The sequence below is a fragment of the Rhinopithecus roxellana genome, chromosome 19 (genome assembly GCF_007565055.1).
Source record: "Rhinopithecus roxellana isolate Shanxi Qingling chromosome 19, ASM756505v1, whole genome shotgun sequence".
Taxonomy (NCBI): Eukaryota; Metazoa; Chordata; class Mammalia; order Primates; family Cercopithecidae; genus Rhinopithecus; species Rhinopithecus roxellana.
This window is the reverse complement of record NC_044567.1, coordinates 2,957,983-2,971,771: the sequence shown is the minus strand read 5'-3', so window position 1 is coordinate 2,971,771 and position 13,789 is coordinate 2,957,983. Positions and strand designations below refer to the sequence as shown.

Here is a 13,789-nt window from a genome sequence, read left to right as displayed (position 1 = left end):
TCTGCAGACAGCAGGCTCGGGGCACTCAGAGGAAGAACCACAGGAGTTCTAGCTCCTGCTTGGATAGCTGAAGGAGGCAGGTGGGGTGGGTGGGGTGGGGAAGTCCTTCTCGAGTAACTGGATTCCTCCAAAGATTCCCCCATCCCCACAGGGCTCCCCTCGGGAAATGCCCCTTTTTCCCTCAGAGCCAGGCCTGTGTGGCCTAATAACTACGGCCCTGGTGTTCTTTCCACTCCCCTACCCTTATGTTTGACTCCGGCCTTCGCGCCGGCTTCTGCGCAGGGGCAGGGCTGGAGGCGGGGCGAAGGGGCGGAACCGCATGCGGACGCACGTACCGCTTCGCTCTCGGGGGCCGACTCAGCGGCGGAAGTGGCGCCGCTGGAAGATCTTCTTCCGCTCTGAGGAGCTACTGAGGCTGCGGAGCCGGACTGCGGCTGGGGCGGGAAGAGCCGGGGCCGTGGCTGACATGGAGCAGGTGGGTCCCGGAGCGGTCGCTGGGAGCGGGTGGCGTGAGAGAACCGTCTCCCGCTGGTCGAACCCGCTTCCCCATCCGCTGTCTATGCTGGGTTCCATCCGACCCTTCCCACACCCGCTGCGTCTCAGGTTCCGCCCCCTTCCTCTGCCTGGCCTCGCTCCGCCCCGCGCGGGTCGGGGTCTCCAGCACTGACTCTTGGCGACCCCGCCTATCCTGGGGAGCCCGGGGAGGGCGTTCGGGATCTCCTTCCAAAACCTCCGTCTTAACTGAGGAGAGAGGCGAGGGGAAGGTGTCTGAGTGTTACGAGCAGGGGCAGGTATGGGGAGGGGTCGGAATCTGGAATGAGAGGAAAACATCCACGCATTCCGGTAGGTCTGCGTCTCAGTGTCATCCCCTGTCTCCCCAACTTCCTTTGGAAACGGCTGTGAATAACTTCCTAATTGGTATTAAAAGGGCCCTTTAAAGCCGTCAGTTCTTAGAGGTCCATAGTACCATTGACACTCATTCCTAATGACACGTTCCCCCACCCCACCCCTGTTTTGGTTTAGTCAGTGTCTCCTGGTTTTCTTCCTACCGCTCTGACAGTCGGTCAGAAGTCCCGCTTCACGTTTTCTTCTGTCACCCAACTCCTCGCTCTGTACACTGAATCTCAGTGGTCTCATTTACCCCGACGGCTTCAGCTTTACGCCAATTAAATACCCGGATCCACATCTTCAGCGCAGCCCTTCCCTGGAGCTCTACGCTTGCCTATCCAGCGGCCATTGGGACAGCTCTGCTTCACGTGGAGCTCACCGGGTCCAAACTTGAACTGGTCTTTTACGTGCAGATTAATTCTTCCTCTACCCCAACCCAGGCGGAAATCTGGTAATTACCTTACACTTTCTCCTCTCTTTCAAGTCCCACATCTTAAAAGTGACCTAGTACTGCCAACTTCGTGAACATCCTTCACACTGGACCCACTCCATCTCTTCTGTTACCACGCTGTTGATGTGTTGTCAATTCCCAACAGTCCAGCCCTGGCAGCTTGCAACCCCGTCTCCAAACTGGAACTTTTGTGATCCTTTTAGAACACAAGTCTGATGGTGCCAATTCCTTGCTGATAACCTTTTTCTGGCTTTCTGTTGCCTATGTGCTGAACGCCTAGCACAATTTACACGGCTCTCTGTGATCTGACCTAGCAGTCTCCTATGTGCACCCTAAGGTCCAGTAATATGGCACTGCAGCATGTGCCATGCCTACCCTTGCTGTTCATATCTTCATCATCTTTGCACACACCAGCCCCCGCTGCTTGAAAACCTCCTCCTCTTGTCTGCTGAGCTACCTTCTACAGGTTTTTCAGCGCAGGCAGCACTGCACACCCCCAACCCCCAAAGTTAATTGCCCCTCTGTCCTGTAGCACCCTGTCCATAATAGCATAGTAGCTGAGAATACAGACTCCTGGATCAGACTGCCTGGGTTCTGACCTGTTTGGTGACCTTGATGAAGTCAGTTGCGCAATTTCCTCACTTGTAAAAGGGAGGTAGGAATGTCCCTACTTCATAGGGTTGTGAGGATTGAATGAAATATTGTAGGTTTAGGTCTTAAACCAGTGCTAGGCACAAGAATGCTCAATAAAAGTGAGTTGCCTGGGTGCAGTGGCATATGCATGTAATCCCAACACTCTGGGAGGCAAGGCAGGAGGATAACTTGAGGCCAGGTGTTTGCAACTAGCCTGGGCAACATAGTGAGACCCCATCGCTACAAAAATTTAAAAAACTAGCTGAGCATGGTGGTACGTATGGGAGGATCCCTTGAGCCCAAGAATCTGAAGTTACAGTGGGGTATGGTTGTGCCACTGCACTCTAGTGTGAGGGACAGAGTGAGATTCTGCTTCTCAAATAAATAAATAAAAAGATAGTTATTACTATTATGTAAGGACAACATAGCTCACCAGTTATGAGGATGTTGTCTGAGGATGGTCGATGTGGCTTACTAGTCATTTGATAGAGCCTGGCTCTTTGTCAATAAATAAAATGCTGGAGTGGAGGACACGGGGGGTAGGATCTGGATTTATTGAGTGAAGATTCGAGAGTGAAAAAGGCTCAGACCTGGTCTGTTCGGGAAAATCAGTCTGGAAATGTGTGCATGTTACATGGCAAGCATTCAATCTAGAGAAATGTATACAGAGCTGGGAACTAGAGGGAGAAAAAGACCAGGGGCGGCTTCTGAGGAGCTGACAGTTAATGGGGGCTATAAAGCGAGGGGAGGATTTTATCAGAAAGAGGCAGAGGCTGGAGTGGGCTCAGATCAGAAAGCTGGGTCCTCTGAACAGAGCTCCAGTAGATGGTGGCTGGGTGGGGGAACAGGGGAGACGGAGCTGAGGAAGACAGAGGCAGCGTCCTCTGCTGAGGCTGGCAATTCCTTTCCTGTATTGGCCATAAGGAAGCATCCCTTGACTTGGGAGCCAGCAGGGACCATGCCTGGGGGCATGTATGCTCTGGAGGCTTAGTACCTCCTGTTTGGGGCCAGGCCCCCTGGGTAGGGCCATGGTGCATGCCTTTGGGCTGGGCCTTTTTTGGAGCTCTTTTGCCTGCCTGTAATGCCCACCCTCCTTGCCTCCAGCTGATAGATGCTGACTCTTCAAGGCCAGGGTCAGATGACCTCCTCCCTGTGGCTTTTTTGACTTCACTCGTTCCAGCCTGGGTCAGATGATCCCTTCTCTGGGAGCCCACGGTCCTTTGTTCATTCCTCCCTGAAAGCGCTGATCACAGCATGATATTATTTATCTGCCAGTCTTCCTCACCAGACCCAGAGTCCCTGATGGACCAGAACAGGGTCCTGTGGCCCCAGGACTTGCACTGTGTCCAGCACGCTGTAGCCCTTGGTACCTGCGTGTTGCATTAAGTTGAGCTCTCACACAGCTAGACTTGTTAAGGGAGAGCAGTGTGCGGGAGACCAAAAATCCAGCACATCTGGCAGCTTGTGCCTGTTCCACTGAGTGCGAGACCCTGTTGGCTCTACTTTACAGATAAGGAAGCTGAGGTTCAGGGGAGGTAAGGTCAAGATCACTCAGCAGGGATTTAAAGAACTGTCTCCTGACTCCAGGTCTACATGTCTCCCAGAAACTGCCTTGGGGTCCCAGCCTCCAAGGGGGCAGCTGCCACATCAGTGGGACAAAAGATAAGTGTCCCTTTTTCTGGCTGAGGAGAGGCTAATCCTGGCTTTGTCCAGGCAGGGTTGGTGCCTGGAGGATCCTGTGCTAAAACTGCGCCCCTCCCCCCCACCTCCCCTTGTTCTTCGCCCTCTGGGAGCCTTTTCTTGAGAGAGCCTTTTCTCCCGAAGATGACTGGCCCTTTCCAGAGTAACCTTGGGAACTTGACCTCATTGGTTTAGTAGCAGCACGAAGGGGGCAGGTGGGGCCTGATTCACTGGCCCTGAGTGGGTCAGGGGTCATGGAATCACAGAACTGGGGGCATCCCTGATGATTCACAGGGCCTGGCACAAGGGGGAAAGGAGGGTGAGTGGATCTCAGTGTGTTAAGGTCTTCCTGTACACTGCAACCGCAGAGCCTCCCCGTCTCGGGGGAGGAGTGTGTGGTGGTGAGTCTTGTTTCTGTTTGGCTTAACTCTTCGCCTTCCGCTTCCTCCGAAGGAAAGGAGAAACGGAGCCAGGCTTTGGCTTTGGGTCTTATTTGTCATTGTAGCTGTGTCCTCCTCTCTCTACACTCCCACTTCTCCAGGGGATTTCCCAAATCCTCTGTGGAGGGCTACAGTAGGGCCAGTCAGCCAGCTGTCCCGAGGCTGATGGCATGGGCCAGTAACCCTGAATGTGCCATCCTCGCCAGGCGCAGTGGTACATACCTGTAGGCTCAACTACTTGGGAACCTACTCCCAAGTTTTTGACTCCAGGATTGATGCCCAACCCCAAACCCGTACCCTTTTTCCTGTTCCAGGGTGGACATTACGGATCCACAGACTAGCTGACTTACTAGACATGTACCGTGGCCAGGCACTGTGACTGTGACTTGGACCTCAAGGGCTTAGGACAGATGGCCTTGAGACATCTGGCTGTGATAAGGGAAGTGCTGACCCAGAGTTACTTGGGAGGCTGAGGCTTGAGCCTAGGAGTTTGAGACCACAGTGTCCTATGATTGCGCCTGTGAATAGCCACTGCACTCCAGTCTGGCAACATGGTGAGACCTGTCTCTTAAAAAAAAAAAGTGCCATTCTGGGTCGGCCCCCTGAAGCCAGGGTCTACCCTTCCATTCAGCAGTACTGCTGGGACTCTCAGTTTGGGCAAAGCTATGCTGGACCTGCCTGGCCAGCACCCTGCCTCTAACACTGTCCCCATGGAGAATAGTAGTAATAGCTGCTGTTAATTAAGCACAGACACTGCATGTGTTATTTCTAATCCCTTCAAGCTCTGTGAAGGAGGCACTATATTATCCCCATTTTAAAGAAAAGGAGGCTGAAGTTCAGAGAAACCCAGTGGTTTGGTCAAGGGCACACAATCTAATAAGGAATGGTGTTAGGTTTTTGCCTCCAGGACTGGTGTCCAGTCCCAAACCCACATCCTTTCCTCTGTTCCAAGGTGGACATTACGGATCCACAGGCTAACTTACTAGACATGTATCATGGCCAGGCACTGCGATTGTGACTTGGACCTCAAGGGCTTAGGACAGATGGCCTTGAGACATCTAGCTATGATAAGGGAAGTGCTGACCCAGAGTTCTGAAAGGTCAGGGGAGTCTGAAGGGTGAGGAGAAGCTCTTCCCAGGAGGTAACGTTTGAACTAGTCTCTGAAGCGCCAGAGTTCCCCCCAAAGGAAGGAGGTCATTCAGGAATGAGGAAACAGGGAGCCCAGGCGATGGGTTGTGGTGTGTCCTGGGAGCAGCCAATGATCAGCAGAGTAGAGGCTGCGAGTGTTGACCCCCATAGCAAAAGAAGAGTGCTGGGGTCTGGAGTCCTCCCTCCTCCTTAACCCTCCCCTGTTATCAAAGACTCAAGGTTAACTCACCTTGAGCCTTCTCCCTACAAGTCAGGCTCAGGGAGGGGAGCAGGCACCCTGCCTGAGGCCCCCCAGGAAACCAGTTCCTCTTGCCTTCTTGTGGAGAGAGTGCCTGGGCTCTGGGCGGGGAAGACCCCCGCAGAGAGTGGAGTCCAGCTCTGGGAGAGGCAGCCTGGACAGGGAGGGGCTGCTCTCCCAGCTGGGCGTGAGTGTCCATGTGCACTTGTGCATGTGCTGCTGTAGGGAAGGGTATAAATGGCCGTTCAGTGCATTTCCTGGAAGCCCACTCTGAGCCTGGTACAGTTCTGGTACTGGGCATGCAGCAGGGAGCAAAGCACAGGAAGTCCTTGCTCTCATGGAGTTTGCATTCCAGTGGGAGACGACGGGCAGTAAACACAGACCAGTGAATGTATCATATGTCAGGGGTGACAAGTGCTGTGAAGGAAAATACAGCAGGGTAAGGGATGGAGGGTGGGGGCTAAATAAGGGTTCAGGAATGGTCTCTCCAAAGGGACATTTGCATAGGAGTGAGAGAGCAAGTCATGCAAAGACCTGGGGAGGAGCTCCCGACAGAGCAGCAGGTGCAAGGGCCCTGGAGTAGGAGCATGCTTGATGCGTCTGCGGACAGTGAGGGACCAGTGTGACTGGAGTAGAGAGCTTGAGGGGAAGAGGAAAGGGGAAGAGAAGGACTTGTAGGCTAGGGTGGGGATTTATGCCTTTATTCTGGAGAAACCATTGGAGGTTGGGGCACTGGCGAGATGTGGTCTGGTTTTTAACAGGATCCCTGTGGCTGCTGTGTTGAGAACAGGCTGAAGTGGTGAGGACAAGGAAGAGTGGCAGGTAGAGGTGATGGCTGGACAGGGTAACATAGTAGTAAGTGAGCAATGGGCAGATACTGGCCGGATTTTGCAGAAAGAGACAACAGGATTTGCTCATGGTTGGATGTGGAAGGGAGGTGTGACCAGATGACTGCTAAGCCCAAAGAGGGCCTCTTGACACACTGTCCCCCAGCTAGCAAGGGCTCTTGCAGACAGCAACATTTGTACTTAGAAGGTCCCAGCCTGGCATGGGGGAAGGTCATGTTCCTCTGGGGTTGGCTCCGCTCTGCCCCTTCCTGGCTGGGGGACTGTGGGCAGCTCTCCTTCCCATGAGTCATCACTATAGCTTCTGGGAGGGGGTGTGATGCATTAAGGAGATGATGTCTGTAGGGTGCCACCGGAGGCCACGGCCAGCTGGATCTGTGCCTTCTGCACCGGCCCATCTGGATGCTGTGCAGCCTCTCTGGTCTGCTATCTTGCATTCCCCTAACCAGCACCCTCCTGGGCCAGCCAGCAGTGGGACACAGACCAAGGCCAACCTCCTCCACACCCAGGGCCTCTGCCTTCTACCCTCTGCGGACTCTCCGTTAACTTGGCGTTGACAGGGCTGCTTGACTCAAAACAACCCCAGGCCTGGCCTGAAGCCATCTCACCAGTCAGTCAGAGTTCAAGACTCTCTCTTTCTCTGGGGAAGAGCAGGAAAGTAATCCCAGCTAACCCTCATGCAGCCACCACTCTGTGTCAGAATCTCTTCTAGGCCATTGCATTGAATAAGTCATTTAATCCATATAAACCTATAAGGAGTAGGTGATATTGTTAACCCCATTTTACAGGGGAGGAAACTGAGGCATGGTGAGGTTAAGTGACTAGCAAGGTGGAAATCTGAGGTTTGACCCATCTCCTGGCATGGAGTCCAGTTCTCTCAGCTTCACTGATCCTGGTTTGTACTGAGTTAGGGACTCCCTGGGAAGCCCCCATGGGCAGGGGGTGCTGGTGCTAGCATTTCCTGTGGAATATGGCAGGGGGATATGTGGAAGACCTGTGTCTACTGTTCCTCTAGCCTCTGGGGGATTTGGAGAACTCACTCTGCCCAGAGATGTGAGTCATCTTTGGATATAGATGAGACTTGTTCCCCTTCCCCCTGAGTCCCAGAGCACAGCTCTGTGGAATAAGCTGTAGCTGGAACTTGTAAAGTTTGGCCCAGCCCTCCCTGGGAGGCTAGGAGGTGGGAAAGGGCCGGTTGACTGGAAGTGATAGCGGTAGTTAATGTCTATGTGGTTAGACATTAACCAGTTACTCTGTGGTGCCAGGCACTGTCCTAGGCAGGCTATCGTTATCATTGTCTCCTTTGGTGCCCCAGACAGCCCAGGGTCAAGACAGGTAGCCTCAGTTTACAGATGCAGCAGTGGAGGCTTGCACAGTGAGTAGGTGGCTTTGTTCAAATCACAGGCCTAGGCCAGGTATAAAAGCCTAAGTGTGGTGTAATTCCAGCACTTTGGGAGGCCGAGGTGGGAGGATGGCTTGAGTCCAGGAGTTTGAGACCAGCCTGGGAATAGTGAGACCCTGTCTCTACAAAAAAGAAAGAAAGAAAGAAAAATTAGAGATTAGTCTGGCATGGTAACGTCTGCCTATAGTCCCAGCTACTCAGGAGGCTAAGGCAGGAAGATCACTTGAGCTGGGGAGTGTTTGAGGCTGCAGTGAGCTGTAATCACACCACCTCACTCCAGCATGGGCGACAGAGTTAGACCCTCTCTCAAAAAAAAAAGAAGAAAAAAAAAAAATCGCAGACTTGCCTTGGCTAATAAACGCCTACTGAGAGCTGTGATCGGTCAGCTGGGCTTTGGAGCTGCCTCCCTGAAGAAAGGTGGCCGGCCTGGGGTATGACCAAGGGCTAGCAGGGAACCCCGTCTGTGGTTCTGCAGGCTGAGATTTGTGGAAATTGAAAATTGGGGGTGGGTGAGTGGGAGGCAGCTTAGCCATCCTGCTGTCCTCCTCTTTTGTCTGCGTAAAGGGTCAGCTGATGCTGCTTCCTGGGTAGGAGCTTGCAATTACAGAGGGACCGGTCTCTGCCCCTGCACTCCCCTAAGAGCCTATGCAGGGAGCCAGGACAGTCCTCTACTTCCTGTCCCTCCCTCAACCTGGAATTCACCTCTGCCTGCAGCTGGAATAACCTGGCCTTTCTATAGATGAAGGAACCAGGCTAGAGGGTTAGGGAGCTTGCTCTGAGCCACACAGCAGGCGAATTGTAGAGTTCACATTTGAACCCAGGCCTTTTAGGGTGATTTTTATTATATGTCGCTGTAGTGTATTTAACCTCCCCCTCTCACAATTTACCTGTTACTTAAAAGGTTTTTCTTTTCTTTTGTTTTTTTTTTTTGAGACAGAGTCTTGCTTTGTCACCCAGGCTAGAGTGCAATAGTGTGATCTCAGCTCACTGCAACCTCCGCTTCCCGGGTTCAAGTGATTCTCCTGCTTCAGCCTCCCAAGTAGCTGGGATTATAGGCACACACCACCATGCCTGGCTAATTTTTTTGTATGTTTAGTAGAGACGAGATTTCACCATGTTGGCCAGGCTGGCCTCAAACTCCTGACCTCAAGTGATCCTCCTGCCTCAGCCTCCCAAAGTGCTGAGCCACCGCTTCCAGCCCTCACTTACCCAAAAAGTCTTGCCAGCTACTTAGTCTGTCTCAACCACCACTGACCAAGCACTTACCATACTCCTTCCTGAGACCTCCCTCAACACCCAGCCCTGTGACACAGGGATTCTTGCCTTATTTTTTTTATTTTTTTATTTTTGAGACGGAGTCTCACTCTGTCACCCAGACTGGAGTGCAGTGGCGCAATCTCGGCTCACTGCAACCTCCGCCTCTCAGGTTCAATCAATCCTCCCACCTCAGCCTCCCAAGTAGTTGGGACTACAGGTGCGTGCCACCACACCTGGCTATTTTTTGTATTTTTAGTAGAAACAGGGTTTTGCCATGTTGGCCAGGCTGGTCTCAAACTCCTGACCTCAGGTGATCACCTGCCTCAGGCTCCCAAAGTGCTGAGATTACAGGCGTGAGCCACTATGTCTGGCTTCTTGCCTTTTCTTGTCATGGTAAAATATGCATAACATAAAACTTACCATTTTAACCTTTTGTTTGTTGTTTTTTTGTTTTGTTTTGAGACAGGGTTTCCCTTTGTAACCCAGGCTTGAGTGCAGTGGCACAATCTCAGCCCACTGCAACCTCACCTCCCCGGCTCAAGTGATCCTTCCTCCTCAGGCTCCTGAGGAGCTGGGACTGCAGTTGTGTGCTACCACGCCTGGCGAAGTTTTTTATTTTTTGTAGACATAGGGCTTTGCTGTGTTGCCCAGACTGTTCTTGAACTCTTGGGCTCAAGCAGTCCTTCCTCCTTGGCCTCCCAAAGTGCTGGGATTATAGGCCTGAGCTACCACACCCAGCCTATTGTTGCCTGTTTTAATGCAGCTGAGGAAACTGAGCCTCAGAAGGGTTATGCTTTGCCCCAGATCACACAGCTAGGAAGGGGGCAGTCTGAGATTTGAACTGTGACCTCAGAGTCCATTCCTTTTTCCATGATACCAGCCACCTTCTGTTTGCCCTGAGTCCAGCACACCACCCAAAACCCCATTACAAGTGGGGCTGGTACTACTGTATCCTGGGGTGAGGAAGAGAAGGCCTGGGAAGGGGTGTGGGGGCCTGTGCCCACCTTTTCCTTTGCCTCAGGAATAATCCTCTGTGCCCTGGCACCTGACTTTCCCCCCTCCCCACCCACTTCCCCCTGTAACCCAGGATGGTAAAACCTCCACTTTTGCTGGGCACGGTGGCTCCCGCCTATAATCCCAGCACTTTGGGAGGCCAAGGCAGGTGGATCACGAGGTCAAGAGATTGAGACCATCCTGGGCAACGTGGTGAAACCCCATTTCTACCAAAAATACAAAAATTAGCCGTGCGTGGTGGTGGACACCTGTAGTCCTGGCTACTCGGGAGGCTGGGACAGGAGAATCACTTGCATCTGGGAGGCAGGGGTTGCAGTGAGCCGAGATCACACCACTCCACTCCAGCCTGGTGACAGAGCGAGACTGTGTCTCAAAAAAGAAAAAAAAGAAACCCTCCACTTTCCCTCCTACCTCCCACTCTCACTCCCTCCCCAAGCCTTAGCAGTTCAGCTTCCGCAGACACTTGACTGTCAAGTCTGCAGCCATCCGAGGCAGACTCTTTCACGCCACACGTGCTGTTCCCCGCTGTTCCCCTCTGACAGTTCGGAAGGTGCTTGGGAGAGGCCAGTGACAGCAACCATTGGGCTCTTTTGGCAGTGGGTGGGGTGCTGCTACCAGGGGGCTGGGCCGTCTCCGTATTGTCCATTCCTGCCTCTCCCTCATCAGGAGGGTGGGTGTGGTGGGTGGGCGCTGGCGCTAGCTGTGATGCCTCCAGGGCTCGGCAGCCTACAGTCAGCCAGAGAATGAGCACTTTGGGGACTGCACAGGGCAGTTCCACGCCACGGCGGGTTTTTATCACTTCGACTGGCAGGTGGTGTGATGGAGCTCAAAGACCTTTCAAAGTCATCTGAGTGAGCCCCATTTTCAAACTGCAGCCAACGAGGCCTCACTCAGGGTGATGCTGGAGTTTGAGGAAAGGCTGAAAGATGGGATTCGGTAGCCGCTTTTACCCATGGCAGTCTGGTTTTTATCTGTTTTATATATTGAAGTTCCAAGTAAGGTATTATTATTTTAAATGTTTATCTTGCTTTGAAAAGGAGGTGGTTTGTAGCCAGGTGCGGTGGCTCATGCCTGTAGTCCCAGTACTTTGGGAGGCTGAAGTGGGAGGATCGCTTAAGCCCAGGAGTTCAAGACCAGCCTGGGCAACATAGACCTCGTCTGTACAAAAACTTTAAAAATTAGCTAAGCATGGCCAGGCGCGGTGGCTCATGCCTGTAATCCCAGCACTTTGGGAGGCTGAGGCAGGTGGATCACGAGGTCAGGAAATTGAGACCATCCTGGCTAACACGGTGAAACCCCATCTCTACTAAAAATACAAAAAATTAGCCTGGCGTGGTGGTGGGCGCCTGTAGTCCCAGCTACTCGGGAAGCTGAGGCTGGAGAATCGCTTGAACCCAGGAGGCGGAGCTTACAGTGAACCGAGATCGCACCACTGCACTCCAGCCTAGGCGACAGAGCGAGACTCCATCTCAAAATAGATAGATAGATAAATAAATAAATAAATAAATAAATAAGCTGAGCATAATGGCATGTGCCTGTGGTCCCAGTTACTTGGGAGGCTGAGGCAGGAGGATCACTTGATCCCAGGAGGTCAAAGCTACAGTGAGCCATGTTCACGCCTCTGGACTCTAGCCTGGATGACAGAGTGAGATCCTCTCTTTAAAAAAAGGTGGAGGGAGATGATTGAAAAAAACCACTGACTTTCCCCCAGATAAACAGAGGCTTGGTGAGAAGGACTTGCCCAGAGTTACGCGGAATTAGTGGTTACCCGGAGACTGGGGTACAGGTTCCTTAACTCCGGGCCAGTGCTCTGCCTACTGTACAGGCTGTCATTTGGACCTTGAACTGCTTTCGGTGGGAGGGTGATATGGAACCCCCTTTCTTTGACTCTTGGCCAACTGCCACCGCCCCTGCCTTCGAGCCCCCATGCTTGGCTCCCACACTCCCTGGCATCTTCAACTCTCCGGGGCTCCCGCAACACCTCTGCTCTAGCCCCATCTGTGTCTCTCGCTTTGACAGGGACGTCTGGGCGTGTGAGTGTCAGTGTGGTTGCCACTCCAAGTGCGTCTCACACCCAAGCTGCTGCCATCGAAGTCCTGTCCCCAGGGAGAGAGAAAGTCAGAGGGAAAGACAGACACAGAAGTAGCCTGGAGTAGGCGAGCGACAGCACCTGGAAGTGAGGCAAGGACCAAGGAGGGAAGGAGGGAGGAGAGAGGCAGATAGAGGAGAAAAGAGAGAGAGAAATGTGGAGAAAGGGGGAGAGACTGATGGGAGTGAAGAGAAAGACTCATAAATGGGAGATAGATTGAGAGGAAGACCCAGATGGGGAAAAATACAGACAGACATGGATGACGATATGTTCTGTGGGCTGTGGGGAAACAGGCATTCTTGTACATTGCTAGTGGGAGTGCAAACTGCAAAGGGAACTTGGCAGTACCTCACAAAACCACATATGCAATTTGACCCAGCAATACCACTTCTAGGAATCTGTCTTGGAGATATATTTCCAACAACGGGAATATGTGTGTGTGTGTATATATATATGCTCAAGGTTATTCATTGCAGCATTTCTGGAATTACAAATCTAAGGGCTCATTCATGGGAGACTGAGTAAACTAGGGTTTGTCTATAAAATGGAGTACCAAGCATCTCTATCAAGAACGAGAAAGACAATGTAAAACTGATATGGAGTGCTCACCAGGATATACTGTTAATGAAAAAATAACAAGCAAGAGAGCATCTGTAGCAAGCTACTGTCCATGTAATAAAGAAGGAATAGGCCGGTCGTGGTGGCTCAAGCCTGTAATCCCAGCACTTTGGGAGGCCGAGACGGGCAGATCACGAGGTCAGGAGATCGAGACCATCCTGCCTAACACGGTGAAACCCCATCTCTACTAAAAAATACAAAAAACTAGCCGGGCGAGGTGGCGGGCGCCTGTAGTCCCAGCTACAGGAGGCTGAGGCAGGAGAATGCCATAAACCCAGGAGGCGGAGCTTGCAGTGAGCCGAGATCCGGCCACTGCACTCCAGCCTGGGCGACAGAGCGAGACTCCGTCTCAAAAGAAAAAAAAAAAAGAAAGAAAGAAAGGATATAAGAAATATAAGGCCAGGCACGGTAGCTCACGCCTGTAATCCCAGCACTTTGGGAGGCCAAGGCAGGCAGATCACCTGAGGTTGGGAGTTCAAGACCAGCCTGGCCAACATGGCGAAACCCCATCTCTACTAAAAATACAAAGTTAGCTGGACATGGTGGCGTGCGCCTGTAATCCAAACTACTCAGGAGGCCAAGGCAGGAGAATCACTTGAACCCGGGAGGTGGAGGTTGCAGTGAGCCGGGATCGCGCCACTGCACTCTAGCCTGGGCCACAGAGAAGAAAAAGAAATATATACAAAGGAAGTATATTCCTTTGTACAAAAGAAATATAAGAAGGATAAAGCAGACACTGAAGCTGTAAGTTACTGCTAACATGTAATCCCAGCACTTTGGGAGACCAAGGAGGGAGGATTGCTTGAGCCCAGGACTTCAAGAATACCCCATCTCTTAAAAAACAGATAGGTTACTGTTAGGGGTTGAATCGTGTCCCCCAAAAAAGGATACGGTGAAGTCCTAACCGCCAGTACCTCAGAATGTGACCTTATTTGGAACTGGGATCATTGCAGATGTGATCAGTCAAGGTGAGGTCATACTGGAGGAGAGTGGCCCGGTATGACTGGTGTCCGTATCAGGAGATGGCCGTGTGAAGATGGACGCATGGGAAGAGTGCCATGTGACAACGAAGACAGGTTGACGTG

At 52.3% G+C, this 13,789-nt stretch overlaps 1 protein-coding gene across 4 annotated transcripts in view; it reads left to right on the top strand.

Annotated features, from left to right (window-relative positions):
* Positions 1–298: 298 nt before the first annotated feature.
* Positions 299–13,789, top strand: part of STARD3 (StAR related lipid transfer domain containing 3) — a 28,032-nt gene continuing 14,541 nt past the window's right edge. For 3 of the 4 annotated variants that reach the window (XM_030923096.1, XM_030923098.1, XM_010379304.2), the window contains exon 1: positions 299–475. The gene's annotated coding sequence lies outside the window, so the exon portion shown is untranslated. The remainder of the gene's footprint in view (positions 476–13,789) is intronic. The other variant, XM_030923097.1, reaches the window with a different exon arrangement.